This window comes from Neodiprion fabricii, chromosome 1 (assembly GCF_021155785.1).
Source record: "Neodiprion fabricii isolate iyNeoFabr1 chromosome 1, iyNeoFabr1.1, whole genome shotgun sequence".
In the NCBI taxonomy this organism is placed as follows: Eukaryota; Metazoa; Arthropoda; class Insecta; order Hymenoptera; family Diprionidae; genus Neodiprion; species Neodiprion fabricii.
The window spans coordinates 11,889,257-11,914,469 of record NC_060239.1 but is presented as its reverse complement, the minus strand read 5'-3'; the positions used below and the strand labels follow the sequence as shown (position 1 = coordinate 11,914,469).

Here is a 25,213-nt window from a genome sequence, read left to right as displayed (position 1 = left end):
AAAAAGTTTTGTAATCACTAGCAAAAATAGGTTAGGCTGACAAAATTCTTTTGTTACTATTTAAACGACTGAATTTATCTTTGTAAACGTGCCAAATAATTTTGTCGAATTCAACCTGAAGCCTGCATCACGGCTATCCGCACGATACTTGTTCCTTACAAAGCTTGCATCTGCAGCGGAGGTCAGGTACAGATCCGAATATAACATTGCTGTTTCTAAAGCAGACATTCCTAACCGACTTGATTTGTCTGCTCTTTCTTTAAGCCGAAAGTCTGTTTCCGAAATCTATAGGTATAAACTCGAATCCTCTTGTACGTTCGTTTAGTTGATCAAGTGTAAATAAGTTTGCTGTATGCACAAGATGCAAAATTGTATTTGACATATCATACTGAAATGTTCTATCACGGCCATTATATGGTACATGAGGCGCAGCATTTTTTATTCTACAGTTACTGCGTAAAGAATTGGTATTATCGTAGGTTTTATCGTCAAGTTTCGCGCCGTAGTGTCGCCAACCCAATTTTAAACAAAATAAATGTATGTTTGAGATAGCGTCTTTTTTGTCGCAATTTCAGATGGCGTCTCTTTCACTAGCATTTTAAGATAGTATAATTTTATGCCACTGATACGGCAAGTTATTTTAAGTCTTAGCTGAACTCTTGAGGCGCATCGAGGCTCGTCGGTTTTACTCCCTCGGCCCTTTTAATATCCCAGTTCTCCAGTATAATGTGTCTGAAAATAATTAATCTAAAAGAATAAATGAGTAGTTTAGGCAGCTCCTCTTTCCCCTTGAAACTAAAGTGGACAAAAGCGGCAAACATGTTGGTGATATTTTCAATTTAATAAATACAAATCCTGGAGTAATCGATGAATAAAGCCAAAAGGCCAGGACCTAATTCCGGGAAAAGGTAAGTCCGGATTTCGTTTGTTTTTCTTCGTCATTAAAAGATGGTGATTGGAGAAAAAAATTTAACTCAAGGAGCAGTTTATCATTGCTATTACAAATGACGGAAGCAAAGAATACCGTGTCAAATACGCTAATCTAAAACAGCATTGAAAAGAATTTTAAAAATTAGGAATCAACTCGTATGTTGAAAACTACCACATTTTTCATCAATTGAGAGAAGCATACGTGGCTAGCGCACGCGCTTTTTTAAACAGTAAGTCGAAATATAATAATAATAATGCTAATGAGGCATGCGCAAGTGTCACCGATAAAAATAATGTCGAACATTGCCTTCACGTGTCGTTGGACATCACCATGGCATCGTGTAGTGAGAAGAAGAGAGATAGAGGTTCTCTGGCCTCCTGTTTTGATCCAACTGTAACGATAATTCTAAAAACAAACCTCGACGTCATTTCTATAACAGAAAATGTATAAACGAGGAGGACGATACCAACTTTCAGTAACAGTTACCACATCTAAATGACCCACAGTCTACCTAGCGAGGGGGGAGGGGGCAAAATTTCACAGCAGATAATAATAATATCTTGTAATCTCAGCTAAAAATTGGAACCATTTTATTCATATTTTTGTCGCATCTACAATTCGGTCGAATTAAAATTAGCACGGAACTTTTTATTAGTTAATCTGTGACGGAATCGGGGAATCCCCTTTCATTAAAGGGTAACACTACTGTAAAAACCTAAAAAATTTAAGGTAGCTATTAGGCATACATTTCAAGAAAAACGTACTCAATCTATATATCAATAGCTAGAGAACTGCGTAGGGGATTTTCGATGAGTTAATTTGTATATTATTTATTAACAAATCTTGTAAGTACCTTTTATTTCGTCAAAAATTGAGCATTTTCGTTGAAATACTCGGCAATTGCATAAAAGTCAACGTTTTTTTCTAGCTATTAATATGTAGAATAAGTGATTTTTTTTTCCATATTTAAATTCGCATCAATTGCACTGCGTGCCACAGAATTCAACATGTCTCGCATGAATGGTTCTGGTGTCGCCAGTTTTGAATATTTGTTGACAATAATTTTCTGCATCATACTTAAATACATACCGAATTACTGTCTTGAACATTATTATCGTATACATATTACCTTTCCTTCCATGCAAAAAAAAAAAAAAATGCTAAAAATAGAGCTTTTCTTTTGTTTTTACAGTGGTGTTAACCCTTGGGTGAATCTAGTCATCTCGCTCGCTCTAGTGACTGGCAACACAGTCGGTGTTAACACAAATTGCCATAATTCTCCGTGTGCGTTATATTATAAAACATACATACATGACTTCTTTATTTATACCCTGTACAATACACAGTAACAAATTTATTCTTGCCCACAAGTTTTTTAGAATTTCTGTCAATTTTGTAGCCCTTATGATTTAAATGCCGGAATAAGGGAGCGGCAAATTTGGCCTTCGCTCCAGGCAGCTGAAACCCACGGCCACTGCTTCAGAATCAACCAACCTCACGCAGGTCTTTTATGTTGCGGACACCACATTTGCACATGTACAAAATCAAGTTTATAGGATATTTTTCGAACGTCTTGCGATGAAATATTTCCTCGTCCCAGCACCGATGTGGGTGAAACAGCGGCAACGAATCAAGGCGCAACGTAATCTCAGCGAGGCATTATTTAAAATTTATTACAGGGGACGACCGAGTCAAAATTTGTCCCAACTTCAAATGAGGACCATGTACTGGGGATACGCCAGGAAAAAAAAATTAATAATAATAGAAAGCGTCATTACTCTACCTCAAAATGGTGTGGAAATGAGTTTTTCACCAAGGCAAGTGATGCGGGCGCTTTTTTTTTAGAACGCGAAAACTCCTTGTTTGACAATAAAGTAAATCATACACAAATTGTTACCAATTTTATGGGAAACACTTTTGAGCGAAAGTATTTTCGTCGAAAAATCAACTCGTGAGGAGATATTAGGGAAAAATAGTTTTTCGACCCATTTTTCAAAAAATGGTACCATTTCCCATGCCAATTTAAGGTGGCAAAGTACAAATTCGGAAAAAGCGCCTTAAAATTTATAAGGTTACCAATGTTCACAACTTCCGCTAAAGTTTCCTAGACCTCTTCTAGAGCACCAAATGACTGGACTTTACATGCGAATTTTTACAAGGCATTGCTAAAAACATTGCAAATTTGCAACTGGATCAAGACCAACATGCTTAAACGGTCTTAAAAATCTATTGACGATTATCTGAGTATTACTTTTGGCAAAAGAATTACTTGACGATTACGAAATATCCAAATTATCTACAAAACGATTGAATCAGGACGTGCTTGAAAATTTATTCACCGTCATTAGACAGCCACACGTCAGTAACGTTGATCCCTTACCCAAAAGATTCCAAGCTGGTATGAAGCATGTATACATCACACGTTTGAAAGATGTAAAAAATTTCTGATTGTGAACCCGATGGAAATCAGACTTTTACTAAACTGAGTAAAATAAATTTGACATCACCTCCAGAATGCTTCTGGAATATGACCGCCCAAAAATCGATTGCTGACGAACTAGATGAAATTGTACTATGTGACACGAAAGACTTTAATGAAAAGAACAGGATTCATTATACATATCGGTATCTGTATAAAAAGTATCTCTCGCATTATTCGAGTGAAAAGTGTGTATTATAGGATGCACGCTAGCTGCACGCTAGAGAGGACGTTTTAAAAACACTGAAGAATTGATAAACTCAATTCAAACTAGTCATCAATTTCGTTATCCACGTTCAAAACGTCACCATCGTCTTATCAACCGTTATCAAACGGATGTGCCCTGTAAACGACCTTTGCTTCGCAGAAGCAACAGTTTCTTTTTTGAACTCATTTTTGCGAATAAGATGCCATTGGCATAGTGGATTTGCCATAGGAGACACACAAAACGCGGCAAAGAACACACCAAAAATTCTAAACCTGAAAGATATCCTGGAAAATCGACTGTAGAAGCCTAAATTGTCATGGCTGTTGTGGCGGACACCCGCCACCAGAAAGCCGGCGAGGATCCCTTGAAATGTTTCCTTTTCTCCATGTCTATCTTCTTCTATAGTTCTTTACAACTAACGTTCGAGCGTCCAGGCCTCGCCTTGACCGCGCCGGAAATTTCCCTACATGTGGCATTTATGGCGCGACGCGACCCTTAGCCTCGACTCGGGGGCAAGCCTGCACTTTTTTCTCATCTGTAATCAGTCTTCGCCACGCTCTTGGCACATAAGTACCTGTCAACTCGTTTCGCTTTTTTCCCCTGCCTTCCGCATTTTCTACCAAGCCATCCGAAATGTGTAACCCGATTTTTATGGCAATAAAAAACTTGTAAACCATATTTTCTGGCGCATACAGTAACTAACCTCCCGACAGCACCACAGCTGTTATAACTTGCACAGAAAAAAATTTATATCTAGAATGAAAAACTCTGATGATGCATACGTAGGCTATGTATCACTCACAGATTACACCATGTGAAAGCGGAGAAATCCTTATGATTAATCACAATAAAAAAAATTATTCTATTACCATCAATCGTTGCTTAATTCGTCATTCATTCAGTCAACGCTCTTTTCTGACTTGTGACTTTCCGTATTCTAAACGCTGGATTTGAAACTGGCATCAACAGCCGCAAAACGCAGGCTTTGAAATCGGCGCGGAAAGGCTGAAAACGACGAGTGGGGGTCGTTAGCTTGAGCTTTCACGCGACAGAGGAGCTCAGCGCTGTGTACGCGAATGGCTATTTTCGTACCGAGGGTGTAAAGTATTGCGCCTATGATGTGAACAATATTTTTCGTCCTACGTAGACATAAACGGAATTTATCGGTTTGCTTCGCGGGCGTAAAATCCCACTTTACGCCTACCAGGACGAAAAATACATTACGCCCCATGCACAGCAGCGTTCTCTCTTTATCTATTGCGGCGTCTCTGAGTCACATGTCCCATAATTGTGAGAAGGGTAATAATAGTCGACTCAACAGTACGTATAGGCAAATAAAAACATCACTATTTGACCAAGATAAGGAACAAAATTATAACCGCAGTAAAAAATAAGCGGCAAAGACAAAGGTCAGTGGCGAAGCGTGACGAAAATAAAAAAACAGGTCAGGGGGTCGGTCTCGTCGGCGACAACATACACGTTGTCAAAAATGACCAACCAACAATAAATTATCAAGAGACTCGTTGTCAATAGAGTATCGCGCCAAGTAGGTACATTGAAAAGAAAAAATAAATAGAAAATTTACTTGTGAGCCGATTCATTCGCCTCAACGCGAAGGATCACGTGTTTCTCCCCTTTCATGATTGATTACGACATTGACAATTTTATTCTCAATTTTACAAATGTTGTAACAAGTAACAGGCCTTCTTGTACACTGATGCTTCCACATTTGAGGTGATCAGACCTAAGTTGTGAGAATAATCGTGTTAATCAAACGTGTGTGCGATAAGTGTTATCAGATCCAACCTGCATCCGAGAAAATTTGCTTACTTGATAGGCTTCAAAGCTTTGTTTCTCCAGTAAGTTCAGCCGCTTGGGATGTATTTTCATTTGTCAATCACTGTTTATTATGCAATGAGACGTGATGGGACGTGAAATTGAAAGTAGCAAAATATGAATTGTTCACCCTTCAATGCGCGCATAGAGACAGTAGAGACCCCAGGTCTTTTATTTGGAACCTTCCAATTGAGCTATTGCCTCTGGTGACGCGCTATTTTCGCCACTCATTTCGCAGTCACGAGTCGTTCAACTTCTTTGGTTTCTCCACGTGCCCGGGAACAAGTATCATCCGTGGTATACAGAACTGAACACAAGATCATTTCTTTGTTTATGTAAACCGAAAGTTTATCGAAAGTTGAAGGTGATATCAATGATACGAAGCTGGGAATTTGCAAGTATTTACATAGATCGATTCGGATCGTAGAACTACAGTGAGAGCGTATGAATCTCTCTTAAGATAATTGCACGTCAGTAAGTTATGGTGCAGAGAGAATACCACCGTGAATATCGTCCGAGTCGCAATACACCATTTGAGTACAAACATGGCAAAACCAATCGAATCGATATTCCACCTCACCACCAGACCTCACGTTCTTCAAACTCCGCCTTCACACTCCATAGTTACTTTACACCTTGCATCCTCTTCTCATAATCGCCTCGCTGCCTCGGTTCTTATACCAGTTCAACAGACTCCTTCCTCTACTGCTAAGGTGCAAACGGCACCTACCAAACTGCAACTAATCATTGCACGGATGAAAGGATGAAGGAGATCCTTACTCACATATATTCTCAATTTCAAGTCAGATTTTATTTGGCCAACATCCAAGTTCGCTTTTCGTTCCGAAACCGAACCGAACTCTTGCCTCTTTCCCCTTTCCTCCGACAAACTATTTCTCCTTATCGTAATCTTCGACCCTTTCACAATAAATCAATTATCTCACTCGCACGGAACAAGTTTCTTTCATCTCCCCTCATCCTGCGTACAAGCGGATAGTTGACCTCTTAAAAACTCGAATTAATTAGCTGTGATATCGTGACACGCTGGGTGCGGATTTGGTCACAGACAGCAGCTCGTCGTCATCACAGTCACTACCACGTAACAGCGTTATCTGTTACATGTACACGAGGAGTTAGTTATTAAGCAGAAATGCAGATTGCGACATGGCGCGAGTCGCGTTTTGATTATCTTCTTTACTGCCGAAACATAGAGATATAATACAGGGTGTTATACAGGGTGATGACTGATTTTAATAAAATACGTGATTCACGTTCAATCAGTTTTTCTGACTCATACCGTTACGTGATTCGCTACCTACTTTGACAGAAATCTTAATCGTTATAATAAATAATATTAAGACACTTCCTAGGCTGGGTAAAAGAACATAGACTACAAACGACTACCCAAAGACTTTCGATAATGTTACAAATCTGTTTGCATCGTAGAAGGCAAGGAAAGAGCGATTTTAAGTTGAGACTATTGAATGTGCGATTTCAATTACTAATTTTCGTTCTAAAACAGAAACTAAAAACGTTTTGTAACACTTGTAACTGTTTCATTTAGTGCATCTGATTATTTTCTATGTAGATAATTTCCAAATAAACGCAACTTCCATGCTTATCCTAGGTGCCGCTTCCGATAGGGACGCCCCTGTCGGGTGTTTTGGAGTTGGCACAATCTTAAGTGCATCTGGGAGAGGAAAGTCGATTAAGATAATTTCACTTTCGCTATCGTGTAATAACACACAAGGGTAATTAAAAAATGAACCTCCACTTTCGGATGGTTAAGCGCGTACATATCAGGATGAATAATAAACCTACGCTATCCGATATTATTACAAGAATAAATAATTGTAGACCTCCGATGTCGGATGGATATAACAAGGATGAATATATAGGTAATGTTTATTCATACATACAAAGATAGATACTCTGCTATTAGATGGTTCCTATTATTTTTTTACAAACGCCTCCTGACAAACGGTAAATGTGAAATTGGCGACTCTCGGTTAAATACAACGTGAAGAGACGTTTATCAGGCCATTCCCAAAAATACTATAAAGCTAAGGTATGAATTCAACGACTATGATCTACTATTTGCAAAAGTTAGACAGTTTAGATATTTTACACAGTGGATTTATTCAAGTGAATCATAATGGACGATTACGGCGAGACGGAAGAAGGATAACGCTGGTAAAATATAGCGTCATACTTCCCGTTAGCTGATGAGTTTAAATTTTAAATGACAATGTTAGCCATCCTAACAAATTGCAACTATTGATATATATATCATCAATCTACATTCTCGTTACAGATCGGTGACTTACCGATAAGCTGGGCCTCTATTCGTAAGGTTTGAAAAATGATCTTGACCTTGTAGTATAAGTGTTGTGGTGGATCTTGAAAATGTAGGTCATTATTTAACAACAAGTGTCTGCCGTTAACGTTTCGACTCTGATTGGAGTCATCCTCGGGACATATTTAATGCATCTATTGAAACATATAATTACAAAACTTTGTTGGTACCGAGTCGGAACAACCTTAATAATATATAATAAAATTAGAATAATAATGAAAAGTAAAACATAAGCTTTGTATATAGAAACAAAGGAACACTAACCTCATATAAAAATGCTTCTACAGCAATGTTTTGTAATTATATGTTTCAATAGATGCATTAAATATGTCCTGAGGATGACTCCAGTCAGAGTCGAAACGTTGACGGCAAAAACTTGTGGTTAAATAATGACCTACATTTCCAAGATCCACAACAACACTCTATTCGTGAGGTACTGTTTCGCATACATCACAAGAAGCAATCGTATATTTAAATATGAAATTATTCAATGAAACTAAAATATAGCTATCTAGCAAAATATGATATATTGTGATTATTAAGAACTTTTATTCTCTTATATCTTATTCTAATCTTTAGTGCGATCTGCGTTAGAGTGAAATTTCAGTCAGTCATCTTTCTTCCGGCAGTTCTTTCTCGATATCTCTGAATTCTACCGTAGTATTCGACGCACTCTTGTCGATCGTTGTCGATTTTTCCGCGATAAATTCAGTGGTTACGACGGCTTTGTACGTTTTGGTGACGAGAGTAACGACTAGCATTCAATAAACGTCTTCGAAATCCGTGATGTATGGAAGTAACATATGTGTACATTTTATCTCACACGGTGTCATTATCGTGTGCAAAAAAGGTCATCGTTTCACTTGAGCAATCTTCTGTTTCGGTTTGCAGTTGAGATCCCTGGAGTATTTTCAGTTGCCGGTACTTGAATATCGTACATTTGCGACGTGAATTTCGTGTACAGAACAACCGATGGCACAAATGTATGGCAACAAATATTTCTTGCGTGAAAGTACGTTAGTATCATCAAGATCGCGTCGAGCGTCTTGAAGTTCATCTTATTTCGAGACTTCGATCTCGTGGCATTCATCACGGAAAATACTCCACCGATTACCGCATTATTCAATGGCAGCGATAAAGTTTTCAATACGAACGCCGCCAGTTTCTCGAATGTCCGAGAACCAACGGCATTTTTGTGCACACGAACGTTAGAACAAAACGTGGTAGAATTTTTTATAATTTCGTCTGAAAAATGTAGCGACCAATCGACGAAGGGAAGTTTTCGCAATTGATTCTCTTATCGGTAAGATCAGTCTTAATGTCGAGCAGAGCTATTGGCAAATCACCGATGGACACTTTTCTTACTGTGCTCCAAACTGATTTCGGGCATAGTTTCGTCGGTGTTTTCAATACCGACAACTCGTTAGGTTTGAAATCATCCGCCGTGGCTGCATTCTTAAACTCGACACCGAAATCGGCATAAGCTAACGCGTCATCGGAATGGAATTGAATTTTGCCACGGTCTCATTCGCACTAGCCACGAAGAGGGGTTTAATAAAGCGAGTAGCTACCGACATTAAGAACGCCGACAAGGTTTCGTACACCTTTTTTTGTCACCTCTTGCTGCGTACTTTGCAATAAAACATTTGCTTCGTTAACCTCAAGCTAAATCGATTTCAAGAATGTTAAACACAAGTGATTTGCTGGGTCTTTGGACATACTGCACAAAGTTCTCGCGGTATAGCATTTCTCTTTTTCTGTGTGTTTCGAATACTTTCCTTCAGACGTGTGAATAGAGAGTGATTTTTTCCGCACAAGCTACTGGCACCATCGGTCCCTATACCAATTAAATATTTTACGAGTAAGTTGAATTACTTTAGTCCTTTTACCGCAATACTTAAATGTACTAATAGTTAAGGAGCTGGATGCCAAAATTTCTAAATTATTTGTTTGTCTGGCAGACATTATTAATATCAAATTTTGTACCGTAAGAAACATTAAGGACCGCGTTTGCCACCATGACAGGCCTGCGTTGTCAATTGACATCGCTTAAAAGATTAAAAAAAAAAAAGGTGTGCTAAATCATTTGTTCGTGTCTGCCTCTTGGACTGATGCTCAGAATCGTCCTCAAAACGTTGAAAATCCAGAGGCAGACATCCAGACCCCTGATTTTCCAAAGGTAGACCATTTGAATATAATCTTTTTTTTTAACTCTACGCTCGCGCCAGGCCACAAGTAAAAAATTCTGCGCCTACAAAATGTTAATGAAAATAATTAATATTACATACAAGCAATCGATAGGAATAATTTTAAAAACATATTTCAAATGTTCGGGTTCTAAATCTGTTACCTGCCGTCCCGCAGGTATAAAATGCACTGCATAGTTTGTCTTTCTTTCTTAGAGAAAAGAAAGTGAGAACGTTATAACTCCGTAGAGAGTTGGCGCATACCTATACATAGATATATGTGTAGGTATATACCTATACATATATAATAAATTATTAAATAATTATTTGTTTAAACAATTTGTTAATAACTCTTGGCCAATATTATTATTGATGATTGTTGTTCATAGCATGTCGAATGTTGTTGAATTTTTTCAGGTTTTTATCAAGTAACAAAGTACGAAAAGTCTGATCGTATACAATTTTTGGCTGTGACGATCCATGACATACATCCTTAAATTTATTTGCTTCTTCCGACGTTGTAATAAACTGTTTTTTCTCTTTTTTTTATTGGATACAATAAAAAATACTCAACAGTATAATAATACTAAAACTATTAATACCAACAATAAATAGCCGTAATACCCACTTTCCCTTGATTCTGCGTAAACTTCAAAAAATGGTACACCTCAAAATCAGTGACCAAAATGTCTGCGAACTTTTTTTTTGTATTCGGGTAGTCCTATTGAATCGAATGGACGTAACCAGAACGACGAACAAATGATTTAGTTGAGCTGTTTTTTTACATTTTTACAACTACGTCCCGTGATAATGCAGGGCCCGGCATGTCTGCCTCTGGATTCTCAACGTTTTGAGGACGATTCTGACCATCAGTCCAAGAGGCAGACACGAACACATGATTTAGTACCCTTTTTTTTTACATTTTTGAAGCGCTGTAACTCAAAAACGCAGGGACGTAGGACCTTAATTAATTGGACCAAATCGATTTGTATTGATCTGAACTTTCATCCCTATCGATATGAAAGACGAGCAAATCATTCACCAGAATGGCAGCCAGGTCCTTAACTATAAGATGTCGAATTGCTTGTGAGACGACAACGAAGGAAGCTCGGCGTTGCCAGCCATGGTCCGGCAGAGACAGTAGATCTTTACAATAGTCACTTTGCAATGCGTCATGTGGTGGCAAAAAACTAACTAATTCAACCAGGCTGACAACTGATCGTTGACCGTCTTTTTTCGCGTGTGGATACTAGAACAGGTACATGATTGATTACGTTTCATCAATTTATGTGACATGAGCAATTTGAAACCCCAAGAACTACGATTTTTCCCTATAACAAACAAAAACTTAGATGATGTGGTGATTAAATGGCGTCGACAATAAGGGTGTGACGTCACGAGGAAATTTTCCAATAATTGAAGAGCTGACGTGAATATTTTTGACGAATGCCGACATCTTACAAGCTCCCTTCTGGCACGTAGCGATAGCTGACTTGAATTTGTTTTATTCGTCCATATTCTGGGGATAATGTCAATTTGTCGGAACTGCAGGGCATCGCTGGTGAACTTTCGTGTAATTTATTCTATCAGCTGCGGTGTAATACCGTTGCGGATGATAACGGTAGGATGCTGCTTCTACAGGGTATCTCTTTTTTATCAATCCAGTCAAATGTCTCGAAAAGCAAAAGTGTGAGTGAAAAATGCTTTAGACAAAAGTTGTAAGACTCGAAGGTGGAAAGGGATGAAAGTGTCAGATTTTCCGTAAGTAGACCCGCCAAGGTCAGATGAAGGTCGAATTGTTTTTTTCAAACGGAACACTATATTTTTCTCATCGGCATCTGAGTATCAAATTCTTCACCGAAAATTACATACTTACCACTTAAACTCGACCGACGATGAGGTACGAGTCGCTCAAGTCTGACAGGGGCCGGGACATAAAGGCATCCGCTGTGCCCCAATTTACCTTATTTTTTAAACATTTACAATTTAAAAAAAAATCTCTATCTTTATTTTTCACTCACGCTTTTGGTTTTCGAAATATTTGACTGGATTAATTAAAATCATACACTCTGTGTAACGAAATTACATTTTTACATTTCAGCATCATGTAATAATAACTTTACACCTGAATATTGCTGTTATTTGAAAAAATATTCCGTTGTTCATAAAACACAGCATATTTATGTTGCTAATGCAGCGTTAAATAAAGAGCGGCAAGAACATCTGTGGTACAGCAATATTAGTCACTGGCCTAGATCCAAATATGCTTTATTGTTGAGGGTCCAAGTTTTTTCCGAGTTAGAAGTCTGATGTTACGCTTAAAATCAGCCGCCAAACTCATCTCAAGCATCAATTCTCCTCACGGTTTTCATTTTCTGTTGCTCTTTCGGCTGATTGTGAGCGCAGGGTACTGAATCAGCCGGGATCATTGCGAAATCAAAACAAGTGACACATATTTTGATTAACGCATCTTAAATCTGACAGTCATATCCATTTACAAAACTTTCAAGCAAATGACTAATCAAACATAACGCAATGATAAAATATCGTAATTCTGATTTCCACACAGGACCGAATGGAAAAACTACTCTCGACAGACCCGGGTCGAATAATAAACGAAGTTTTGAAAAGTAGGTAACACTGAAAAAATGAAGCTGGTATTATGTGTTTTGTAAAGATACTGAATTTGATAGAAAATACGAGGATATCGAACGGTATAAAGAGATACTCAATTTTGAAGATAACGGTTATGTTGCGTAATTTGTGCATTATTCAAAAGTATCAGGCAATTCAATAATTTTAGAATGAGTTTCATGAGAGAAGTCATCCAATTGACGAGGACTAATGGAGCGCTAACTACGGAAGAGGCGCTACATACAATTAAGATCGAACTTCACTTGCAGGTAAGTTCGTTTGATCCTATAATTCTATGCCCCTAGAAAACTTATCTTCGCCAAATCAAAGAACTCGCAAGAACTGACCCGAGGTTGCAGGAAACGGATATGGCGTCCGATACATTTAAAACAAGTGAGGTCAGAACATATGTCTTAAAAAAAAGTTAGTGCCACAAGAATACGAGCGACGAATAAATAAAAAAATCAATACTTCGAGCGACGTGATGAAACACTTGGAGGACAAACGTGTGCTCACTGAAAATGCATCTGATGTATAATTATGGGTACCGTCAAACATAAATTAATATTATCTGGCTCATAAAAATTAAATCGACATCATTGACCGAGGGGTTTATCACTCTTCTAACTAGGTATACGCTTTTATGCGAATCTTGTGAAACCGTGTAAAATCATTTGAGACCTTCTAAAATATATTTCAATCTTGCGAATCCTTGAATTCTTTGCAATTTTATGAAATCATACAATCAGGTGTTTGCCCAAATTCATAAACGATCAGGAGGAAGTGCCGCAAAGCAGGACGGCACCTAGTACCGGACACACATACTATATCCCAAAGTCAAAACAGTACCTACTACAGTTTTCTTGCACGATTCGAAGGTGCAGTACAATGGACGTAGCGATCGGAGTATACAGCAAGCAGCAATGAGCATTCGTGCGTTACCGAGAGTCTGCATAAATTTGCGTAACACCTAATTTTCACATGCATATATTTTGCAAAATGGATGGTTCTGTTGTTTTTTTGTCCGTCTGGGACGTCTGTTGCCTGTTGGTACGTATTCTTTCAAACAGTGTTCAATGAAATTTAATATATTGCGAACGAGGACGTATTTTATCATTCACGGGTTTCCAATACCGGGCACTTGATTTCTCCCCCAGTACCGGACATCTATTTTAAAATTTTTATTTTTTTTTTATATTTTTGTTATTTATACAAACATTGCTCCTGTTTATTTTAGTCAATTTGTACCATAACTACCCAATCGAAAATACTCGAGAAAGAAAAATGGTCCGAAGATAACTTCGAGAAGCCGCGCTGAAGTATACAGTACCAAAAAGTACCACCCAGTGCTGAAATTTCAAAGAACTGGTGCACGAGGTGTGCACAGATATTCCTCAGTTCTCTGACCAATATATGTGTGTGACCATTGCAAGATTTATTAATCATTTCTTTCAAATCGTTTTTTTTTTATTTAAGTAACGTATTGAATCTTAAGTGAGAGAGATTATTGAGTATTTTTTTTTTATTCATATTTTTACAACATTTTACATTTTTATGTGATCCTACCTAATGAAATTTCCTAAGTTTTTTATATATTTATATTTTTTATTTGTATTTTTTTATTGTTTTTTTTTTACGTTTTTTGTTGTTTCATGTGCGCATATTTATTTTCAAGAGTATTAATTATATATATCCCGCCCCTCTTCCTCGTGGCTGATCTGTGACTTTTTAAATTCCTAATATCTTTCGAATGGAATATACGATTTGAAAAATTCAAAAAGTAATCTACAGGTATCGAAAAAATTTTGAATAAAAAATAATTTATTTGGATAAGGATTAATAAAAAGGTACGAATAACATGCACAACGCGACAGCGTTTATTTTTTATATTTCTACGACTTATTAAATTCGTAATAACAATTCAAATAATAATCTGTACGAATTGAAACAGTCTTGAAAACAATATGATTCATTTGGATAAGGATTTAAACGGAAGTACGAATGGTGCGGTATAATTTTGGTCGGTATTTCTATCAATTTTTAAAATGTAAAAAGTCGTCATTGTGGCACAACGATAATAGTTGGACATATGGTATCGCGAAGTTTTTCGTACATATTGATATGTTCTTTAAAATTGTAGAACCTACTTTTGTTCTATCATTAATAGTTTCCGCAGCGCGTGCGACGAAAGACGTTTTAGGGCACTTTAGGCTACTTAAGTTTTAGTAAGGATCCCTAATCTTTTCTAGCAATAAACATAGCCCGTGTCAATCAGGGTGAACGTAGCTTTCCAACGGTGAAAGAATTTTTGAAATCGGCAGAGTAGTTTTTGAGTTTATTCATTACAAACACACACACACACGCAAAAATGCAAAAATACACGTCTTTCCTCTTCGTAACATCAGCATAGGTAACCTCATGCGTCCGGCACTTGGTGACGCTATCGCTATCCTTGTCGCCCTACTCGGCAGCACCCCCACCACTCCAATCCCCGGTCCATTCCGTTTGGTCCAGGGATACGCCGAGTCTCGTAACGCGTAGCGATGATGTTGGGAGGGGCCGCGGACGCCGGCTTCCTGGTTTGCGAGTGACATTCCCACCCATGAATTATGGTTCATAGACGGTGCATTTACGCTCGCCACTCCACCAGTCGCGATACAACTGGTGGGGGTCGTTGGATGCCTGACATATTTGGACGCCGCTCTAGGCACCGGAATTCAGTCGCTGCTGTACCTTTGGTTCGGTTGAACGTCGCCGGAGGAAACGGAAGTTTAAGTCACGCGATAAATAAATCATGAAGTACTTGTTGATATTTTCTGCATTTTTCACGGTATTACATGCGCAGAATTATAATTGCGGACGGGACAAAATCAATGCCACAGAGTATATCTCTGAAAATAACTCGAGTGAGTACATTTGAAACACTTTTTTTTACTATCGCAAAATGCATTTATTATTATGCCGAAATTTTGACGTACAAATAATCAGAACAGTGTAAAATTTTTAGAACAAAAGTCATGTAATATACACTAGATCGCACGTATTGAGTTTTTTAAACTGTGTACCTGTACGTGTAGAATTTATGATCCTCCAATTCTCATCTGGCAATTAGAAATTCGTTCTTTAGCTTTCCGTTTTCCTCTTTCCTCACAATAAAGGTTGAATTTTTACTAGATCTTCCCGTTTTGTAGCGTAGAAAAACACCTCCAATCATTCTCAGATGGACGCATGTGTGTGTGTATGAATGCATGTGTATTTATTATGTATGCATCTACTTATCTATGTGATTAATTTATTATTCCGACGATATTGCGAGAACGAGTTACCGGATTTTTGTGATTTTGGTATTTTCCAAATTTATAACTGATGAGATTTTGGCTTCGATCGATTTAATATTTTTCAAATTATTTGAATAACAACAATCTGATATAAAATGAAAATGTGCAGATATCTTGAGAATGGATAAACAGTAGGGTGATTCAAAAAAGAAAACAAACATTTTTTTTTCTTCCAACCAGACTCAAATTTTTCGTTTGGGTGTAAAAAAATTACTGTGAAAAAATAACCCCTCAATATTAATATTAACATAGTCCTCATCGCATTTTTTTAATTCCCATAAGAATAACATGGGAAATAGTGTTTTTCGATACTAGTGCGCGAAGGTGGCAATGCCCGCACAAGCGTGAAGGGCGAGTGTGGCGCATTCACGCGAGACAGGCATTGCCAACTTTCGCGCGTGTTCTCAATTTTTTGCTACACCTAGTAATGGAAAGTCCGACATAAACGATTATTTTTACACGAAACCACGGCACGATGTCTGTTCAGTGACGATGTCGAGCACGGCAAAGACTGACAAACTATTCCGTCGGTGGCGCTAGTGCAGCTGTTTGCGAAATGCGCAACTGTGGATAAAAGCGCGACCGTCTTTTTCGCACACCGCTAGCAATGTGCGAAGGTTTATCTTATACCGCCGGCAATGTGCAAAGGTTTTTTTCTCACACCGCTAGCGATGCGCGAAAGTTTTTCCGCACATGTGTATAAAGGACTACTTTCGGTGCTTGTAAATGGTGCATAAAAATGGACTTTCCATGCAGGTGTTGCAAAAAATTATTTACGCTTCTGATTTTTATACCTATTAAACGACCAATCGACTAAAAAAGCGCTATTCTGATCTTTGTAGAGAATTGAACGTTCTACAAAAAAGGTCTGAAATATTTTTTCTTAAGTCCAATCGTTCAAAAGTGATTCAAGATCATAGTTGAAATTTTCAAAAATTTTATCGACTTTTGTGTGTTACACCAAAACTCTTGGTTTTGTTGTCGAAATGAGGATCAAATTTTTTGTCAAACATGAATTAGACTTCTGATAAATGTTGACCAATGATTTTTTTTTTCTGTCAATTCAAATAAATATAATGCTTTTAAATAATTTCTTCGCAGAATTTGGCTTAAAAAATTTATATTACCATTAAAAAATCATATCGATTCTAATTCAAAGACACAGCTGTTCTTAATTTTAGTCTTAAACTTTTTCTTGTTCTGGGCAAAATATAAAGCAAAAAATAAAAAATTTTATTGTAATAATCTGATCACTTTGATTGATAAGTTTTGTCGAAAAAATTGCTCATCTGTTCACATCAAATATTTATGAACGAAGAGATTTTTTGTAACAATTGGGAAAACGTTTTCGATGGCTGCGAACAACCTGTAATAAATACTGCAACTGTTGTAACTAAAGAGTTAGGCAGCAGTTATATACTTCATGTGCATTCCTTGTGCATTATGTCATGTTTTCAACGTCGATATCGTTTCTGCGATATATGATTATTAATAGTAAGCGATCGAAGTGTTAATTGTTTGTATTTTCAGTACAGGATACACTTAAAATAGTACTTAACTTGTGCCTCCTTTCTTTGACACCTGATATACAGGTCTGTGATTCTAGTGCGAATGCTAATTCATATCTACAATTAGTTTATTGCAAACTACTTATAAAAAAAAAAAAATAGATAATTCTTTTATAGTCTACTGGTACAGAGACATTCTATTGGATCTCACTCTTACTGTGGATTTTCAATGGTAAATTGTTCAGCTGTTATGACAATAATGTACAAATAATGTATTCAACGCGACTCTGCGTTCAGCAACCTCCTTGGTAAGTTTCAAATTTTTGAAAAATTGAACTTTGATCTTGAATCACTTTTCATCGAGTGGACTGATCAAAAAATGTTTTCAGACCTTTTTTGTAGAACGTTCAATTCTCTGGAATGATCAGAATAGCGCTTTTTTAGTCGATTGGTCGTTTAAGAGGTATAAAAATCAGAAGAAGCTAAAATAATTTTTCCCATGTTATTCTTATGGGAATTAAAAAAATGCGATGAGGACTGTCTTAATATTAATATTAAGGGCTCATTTTTTCACAGTAATTTTTTTTACACCCAAACAAAACTTTTGAGCCTGTTCGGAAGAAAAAAAATTTTTTTTTTTTTTTTTCGAAACACCCTAATTAACAGATTCGAATAAAAGTTGGCATCACGTAATCTTTAGGTTCACTGACCACGGATATAAAGTCAAAGTTGAGAATTCATTATTAGTATGAATAATTTTACGATTAGTATGATTTCAGCGCGAAACGAGTTTGAAAACGGGTAGTATAAAGGATGATTAGTGCTGCGCTCAAACTCGCTTCTTCGATCATTAAGACATTCCGTTTAACCAAGATCGGCGGTCATCGACGCCTCCAATTTCTTAAAAAAAAAACAATCCGTATTACCTGACTCGCAGTGAACTCCAGCTAGTTCCTGAGCTCGTTACGTAAAAATATTTATTCACCATTTTTAATGACTCGAAAGTGCGCGTTAACTTCTGTAGACTTTACAATTCTAATTATTTGACTATTCGAGCTAAAGAGGGTCCATGATATATTGAATAGTCGAGGTTAGACTGTATTTGAATCCTAGTTTTGTGTGTTTCTACAAGGCACATAGGTATTATACGTATATGATAGCACGCCGCAGCACCTGATGAATAATAGAAAAAAATAAGTAGACAATTATGAGAAAGCTCTAACTTGGCTTGTTTTGCCGAATTTCGAAGAAGAATTCACTGTCCGCTGTGTATCACTTCAAAGATAACGTACTTTCAAGTACGTTTTTCGCAAATCTGAAAGTGAAATCGAAAATTCGGCAAAACAAGCGACACAGATCTATTCTTTATCTTCAAAATGACCCCCTAAGAACCTGATTATCTTCAAAAATGAGGAAATGAGAAGGAAAATCGTGAGTCTCTGTTCGCGCGCACTCTTCGAGGCATAGGCAAAGCCCTTAATATTATCTTGACAAGCAAGAATTACCATATGATCTTTGAAACATTGTTATGAATGTTGTGCATTTCGTTACTCACTATTGTACTTCTCACGACTGTACCGCGATTGTCCCTAAAGTGCTATATTTTATTGCACTTTTTGGTGGGCGGAAAAGCAAATGGTGGAATAAAATTTCTGTCGGTGTAGCTGTTACCAGAAAGTCTAGTATCCGTTACTATTCTTTCTCATTACGATCGCTGTTGCTATATTTTCTTATGACTGTTGCGAAAATTTAAAGCTTGTGCAACAATAAATTGACGTTAAAGCCTTATTTGACTAAAAAAGTGCAGCAAGCCGACCAAACTGATTTTGCGTTGCAATTACCTGTGTACTGAATTTTTATAGTTACTATAACAAATGAAATTTTTTCTTTCTCTTTTAATTTACGTGATTTCAGATATTTTTACGTATTGAGAGTTGACTCATTTCTCGTTACATCGACTTTATAGCTCTGATATCACGTTGCGTCGATCTGTGTCAAGCACTTGCTGATTGAATGACACCTTGGAGGCGTTGATAAGCTGTCCAGTAAACTAAGGACGTCTTCAAAATGTCTTTTCCTTGAGAGCTGAAAGACGTTGGAAAATGTTGCATTCGCCACGTTTTCGACATATTTTAGGTAGAACCGACGAAGCGTTTCGTTAAAATCTTCTTCGATCAAATCGACTCCCTCTCGCTCTTCGTATTTATTTCGCTATTGTATGTTTTCATCATCAAACCGATGAATCATCCCTGCAATTAGTCACCTTTCATCGTATCATGTGGGTGTACTTTTTAATTCCTGATGCTGGATGGGAATTGGTGGATCAAGATTGTAAATATTTTTGTGGGATCTTTACGAAGACGATATTTTCCAGGCCAACAGGATCTTATGATGATTTATAGAAGGCAAATGAGTTTGCCTGTCGCTTGGCCACGTGAAACGCTCATAGAACTTGTGCCATTATCATGCTTTCACCCACCCGTGATTTCCGTCAAAAGGTGCTACGGGTACTGTCGGTCACCTCTCAACTATAAACCGTTAAAAATCACCAAGAAGCAAATTATCGTTAACCGTCGATGCAATGGTGCGGGAAATAAGAGAGAGAACAAGTACATCGCAATAGATGTCGAGGAACATGTCGAATGCAGGTATGAATGAATTTCCGGAATCGAATAATCTCTGATTTTGTCCATCGATTATGTGTGTATCAAGCGTACAGTCCTAACGCGAAAATATGAAAACAAGAAAGAAATATACAAATTTTCATTTGAAAATTTGGAAGTTGAAACTCACGACAAGAAAATTTAACGTCAGATAGTGTTAGACCGACAAAATATTATACTGCCGTGCTTAGGAAAAAGGCGGTAAAATACAAAAAGTGAAATTGCCGAAAAATGGAATTTAAATTTCAGATATTTTAAAACTAAATTAATGATATTATTCTTCTATAATTACAATTAAATTACTCATAATATATTACATGAATCTATAAAAAGTTAATTAAGTATACATGCAGGAAATATGTAATCAAGGTGCCCAAAATAAGTGACGTACTGCCTTTAATTGCTGTAAACGAAAAGGCAGTAATGTAGAATAAAAATTTACAATACTTACAAACACAACATGTCATAATGATAAAATGAATAATAATTGTTAAGACTGTGAAAAAAGACAAATTTTTTTCAAAAACGCACTTAACTTCAATAGTTGTTAATCAGAACAACGTCAAGAAAATGCACGCTGCTATAACACTGTCTTAGTCTGAAATGTCACGAATCCAACAGAAGAAGGCAGTAAAATGACCATTACTGTTTTTTTCCACAGTAAATACAGATGAAAAAATATAACCATAACACGTATTAAAGAATAAAAAGGCAGTACTTATATATCTCTTTCAAAGGATAAAAGCAGTACAATTTGAATATTACTGCTTTCTTACTTTGAGAAATAGACTTGCTGCTTTTATACTTGGGAAATGTAATTGATTCAAAATATTTGTCCCACTTAAAAAAATTACTATCATATTGAAATAACGTTTTTAATGGAATATTTTATCACTCATACATAGGAAATCGTTAAAAAAACAGATTAGCACTGGAATTTTAAAAAAGCAGTAAGTGAACTGTACTGCCTTTTTGCTAAGTACGGCAGTATAGCCTATAGAAATCTATATCGCAATTTTCTTAAAGTGTAAAGAAAAACCGTTGAAGGTTCTATTCAGTAAAATTTTTAATATTGATGAGCGTATGAACATTTTTTTTAAATTCAATTAGGATGAAAATAAGTCTTGTATATGGAAATAGGACGAACGATCGTACGGTATTAGTATTTTAGAATGGAAAATCGAAATTGTGACATTTTTAAAGTTGTTTTACAAAATCATTATCCGCATAACAAAATCAATCATCGAGCATGTCAATATTGATAAGTATTAACATAAAGAACAAGAATATAAATATTTAACGTCGTGTTTACAACAAGGTAGTTATAGCATTCCGGCTTACAGTATGTAAGGATTATTAAAAATCAGGATCAAATAAATCAAGCAGGACAGAGATGGTAATGGTAAATGTCGTAACAATTATCCCGACGTTCACAGTTCGGCCTTTCCTGATAAAAGTCCGTCTCGGACGATACAGAAATTCCTCTTTTCAATAACACACGGGTACATAATTTTTTTTTTTTTGTTTGTACAATAGTATTCGTCAGCATACAGAAGTATTTTACAGCTTTTACAATTCGGGTGTAATTTTTACGGAAATCTTTTGCTAATACAACGTCGCCTGCTACAAAATTTGTTACATTAGTTCCTTTGAAATTTTCTATTTCTTTTTCTTCCTTTAACGTTACAAATTCGTCTACGTTGGGGCGTAGCAGGTCGAGCGGCGTTCGCATTTCGCGATTGAACAATAATTTCGCTGACGATTATCCGGCAGTGGTAGGTATGCTTTGAGCTACGGTACACGAATAAGAATTTTTCAATTGCAGCTTGAATATTTACATAATCCTGATTTACCATGGCTTTAATTTTTCATTTGAAAGTTTTTACAAAGTTTTCGGCGGCGCCGTTGGTCGCTGGATGGTAAAAAAAACTAAAAAAAACGCGATTTTTTGCATAAAATTGTTAATAAAAACGTTACAAATAATAAAGTCGAGTGAAAAACATCTCACTATATCATATGGAACTATTTTACAAACAATGGCGCAGCTGGTTTTCTTCTAACACTTTTTACATGAAAAAATCTCTGTAGCTTGGCCTGAATACCTATGTATCGTAACTGCACGGAAAAAAAAATTCAGCTCGTGGAACTAAATATTAGATAGTTAGTTGTAAACAGTTCGTCGAACTAAACGTTCTGTTATTGGAAGAGCACTGCATGGTTCGTATAACTGACTGTTAGTCAGCTGTCATAGCTGTACGTTGTTCAGCTCTCTCAGCTAAACAGCTTCGTTCGAAGAGCTAGACCAGAATTTTTCGGCTCCGCTCACAGCGCTTATTATTAAATAGTACAATTATATTGCTGTTAGTATTATTTTTCATCATTATTATCATTATTTATTCAGTGTCATTTACATATTTCAATGGACTATTCAAACAATTATCTATCAACTGTATTTAAATCATACTCATGAAATTTGAAGGTTATGAAATATGTCAACGCACCAGAGCACAGCGCAACTTACAGCTCTTAGAGCAAAACCATTCAGCTGTGAGAGCTGAACAACTCTTGCAGCTATCAGAGCTGACTAATATATAGTTGCTGTAACTACAAGATAGACCGTAGAGTGCGTATAGTTACTGGAGCTGTAGAATACAGCTCGCCGAACAGAATTTTTTTTTCCGTGTGCTTTGCTCGAATTGTCTACAATATACTGCACGCTTGTTATAGATTCGGGCAAAGCAGTTATCATGCATAGGTATTTGAGCGAGTCGGCAAGCTCGACGTAATTAAATATGGCCCCTCGCTGGAAAAATGCTACATGCAGCAGCTGCGTCAAACCTGATGGAGGTATTAAAAAGAACTCTCCTCATTCCGATATACGTGTCTGCGAAAATTACTGTATCGTCCGCGTATGCCAGTAGTAACACCTCTGGCACGTGATAAATTTAGTCTCCTCTTATATTCTTTCCCATCGGGAACCTTCCAGGATCTGCCATAATACAGATCGGACAGTAGCGGCGAGAGCATTTCCCCTTGCAAGAGACTGCATTTGACTGAATATCAAATGTCTAATGTCGAGATTCGAATGTAAAGAGCTGGATGGCTAAGAGGCAGATCGATCTGCCAAGGTGAAGCTTGTACTTTGAAGCAAACAACACGTTCAGTCGAAATAGAAAATCAATCTGGTCGAGGATTGGTCCTCGGATTGATACTGTTGTAATGTCAGTGCCCTTCATTGTCGATTCATTGTCGACAATTTGCGATCAACTACAAATAAGTTGAGCGTACCATTTTCTGAATAATCACTTCGCACTGGCTGTTTCTGTGTGCGGATCGAGTCACTCAATTTAGTAAAAATTCTAGCAATATCTACGGGAATATTCGATAAGAAAAAAATAAAAATAAAAAAACGTTGACAACGGCGAACATCGTTCAATTTAGAGTAAAAATTTCCTAAAAAGTGTTGCTTCTCATGGTTCTGAATGTAATATTTGGTTGCCAGCAGAGCAGGAATCTCATATTCAGTGGCAAATTTTGTTAAAAAAAGGCTTTCATTGAATTGCGCTTTGATTACGTAATACGGAATTATCGATTACGTTGTCGTACGAATGTAAGGATTGGATGAAAGAATTCCGGTCGGGTCTCTATCTTGAACCAGAGAAACCTGCTATTCCTTCGAGAATGTACGGGTGGCGTAACATCTGCATGAAAATTTAAAAGACGAGAAGCAACCGTTTGAGAAATCTCCGGCAATGTTCCAAGCCGACAATAGTGATCACGAATGAAGCCTTATTGCCAAACGGGTCTAATTTTATTGCTAAACGGGACCCCGGGACGTACATATTAATGTTTTTCGGTATCGTAAGTCAGAGAACTTTGAAAACTCGTTTACGTTTCGACACTTTGAGGAGGGGCCTTCTCAGAAGCTAGGCATACATGAAACTTGAATCGAAGAAATACAGCCTTAGAACCAAATGATGTCCTGGAAGAATATTCATCGTCATTGATGAATTGGTCTCCTAATAGTAACTAATAGAACCTATTACTCGTACTAATTCGGCTGTGAAATTTGTGTGCAGTACACAGGCATTGTGAAATTAGGAAGTGGTATCAAAAAGTACGATTCGTTGCCAGGCATGAAGCAGTTCGCGGTTGGATCGTCGTAACATTAAGCACAAGATTTTTATTTTCTTTCAAAGCGTAACAGGTCGGATTTATGCCAATTCAACAATTCAATATAAGTTAAAAAATGGCTCCGCAAATCTTGACCTCGGATCTGAAAGTACTTAATTTTGTCAATAACATGTCTCATGTCGTGATCCAAATCCGCGGTTTTACTTGCGATACAAATTTACAGGACTGGTAAAGTTCCAAGTACTTTATTTGAAACTTGAATGGGATACCTTTGCCAGCGACCGCGGTTTCGCCGACTTCGACTCTGATACTTATCACTACACTACGCTCTTTCTCTTCGTCAAATATAATCGCATATTGATATAAGAACGATGTATATAATCACAGCTTCTTTCTATCCACAGCCGTCGTTGTGAGTGCCTGATACCGGAAGAGGACTGCGTGAAAGACAATAAACGCTTGAATTCTTCTATATGTGCCTGTGTGTAACAGAAATTTTGGATAGAGCGGTAAATGAAGCAAGTGGGTACCAGGTTTTTGGAGTCATTCGTTTATTTCACACTTGTCAGCTCTGAATGAAAATTATATACTCAGCGAGTTAGTACCGACAATGAATTTTTTGATGACTGAAATTTTTCCTTTTCTTTTCAGTATACGTTATGTTCCGGAAGTCACAGATCAAAAAAGTCGACGGTTGGCAGCCATTTGGTGAGGTGAACTTGATTTTGGGAACATTCCATATATTGTCGAGCCACGATTGAAAAAAAATTGCCCAACCAACTTGACGTTGATATTTGAAATGGTTAAAAAGGTACTAACAATAGGATAACTACTACGAAGGTTAGGGATTAGGTTTGAAAAGGGCGCAACCAGCGATTTTTCGACTAAAGACAATCCTGCTAACGTGTCTCAACAGTTTTAACATTCGGGTGGCATACTA

The 25,213-nt window shown here is 37.1% G+C and overlaps 1 long non-coding RNA gene across 1 annotated transcript; it reads left to right on the top strand.

Annotated features, from left to right (window-relative positions):
- The first annotated feature begins 15,343 nt into the window (after positions 1 to 15,343).
- On the top strand, positions 15,344 to 25,213 carry LOC124182154. The gene is made up of 4 exons (XR_006870702.1): positions 15,344 to 15,536; positions 19,851 to 20,124; positions 24,678 to 24,795; positions 24,925 to 25,213. It is a non-coding gene; the product is annotated as an uncharacterized LOC124182154 (long non-coding RNA).